Below are 998 nucleotides of genomic sequence, written 5' to 3' on the forward strand. Positions count from 1 at the left end.
AGTGGAGTACTTTGCATTTGTCCTTACTGAATTTCATCCTATTTACTTCAGACTATTTCTCCAGTTTGTCCAGATCCTTTTGAATTTTAATCCTATCCTGCAAAGCACTTGCAACCCCTCCCAGCATGGTATCATCCACAATTTTTTAAGTGTACTCTCTGCCATTATCTAAATAAGCGATGAAGATATTGAATAGAACTGGACCCAGAATTGATCCCTGGGGGACCCCACTCATTATGCCCTTCCAGCTTGACTGTGAACCACTGATAACTACTCTCTGGGAATGTTTTTTCAACCAGTTATGCAGCCACCTTATAGCAGTTCCATGTAGATTTTATTTCCCTAGTTTGTTTATGGTTCACTGTCAAACTGGGAAGACCCACAGGGGTTTGTCCTGGGTCCAGTATTATTCAATACCTGTATTTCCATTAATGATCTGGATGATGGAGTATACACTTTTAAAATTTACTGGTGACTTCATGCTGGGAGGGGTTGCAAGCACTTTGGAGCAGAGGATTAGAATTCAAAATCATCTTAATAAATTGCAGAATTGGTCTTCAAATCAGTAAGATGAAATTCAGTAAGGACAAATGAAAAGTACTGCAATTAGGAAGGAACAGTCACTTGCACACATACAGAATGGAGAATAACTGGCTAGGTAGCAACAGCTCTCCCTTGAAAACTAGCTTTGTCTTTCCCTTTTCATGCTGTCATATTTTATCTTCTTGAAGTACAGGTGGCTACCCTGTTTGTGGCCCAAAGGAACTTACAATGTATCTGTAGCCACCTTCATCTTTAAAATGGAGAGGTGGCCCACAAAGGCGACAGATACCAGCTTGCACGGCCATTACAGTGTTGTCAGTTCCCACCATTTTATCCCAAGTGTTGTGATGCATAGTGTTTTTCTTAAAGCCCCAGCTCCGGGAATCATGCTGTTATGTCAGAATCCGAGCTTTGTGTTTTGGAAAAAGGATGTTTCTACCCTGTGTGTTGGTGGT

Source organism: Mauremys mutica, chromosome 4, assembly GCF_020497125.1.
Source record: "Mauremys mutica isolate MM-2020 ecotype Southern chromosome 4, ASM2049712v1, whole genome shotgun sequence".
In the NCBI taxonomy this organism is placed as follows: domain Eukaryota; kingdom Metazoa; phylum Chordata; order Testudines; family Geoemydidae; genus Mauremys; species Mauremys mutica.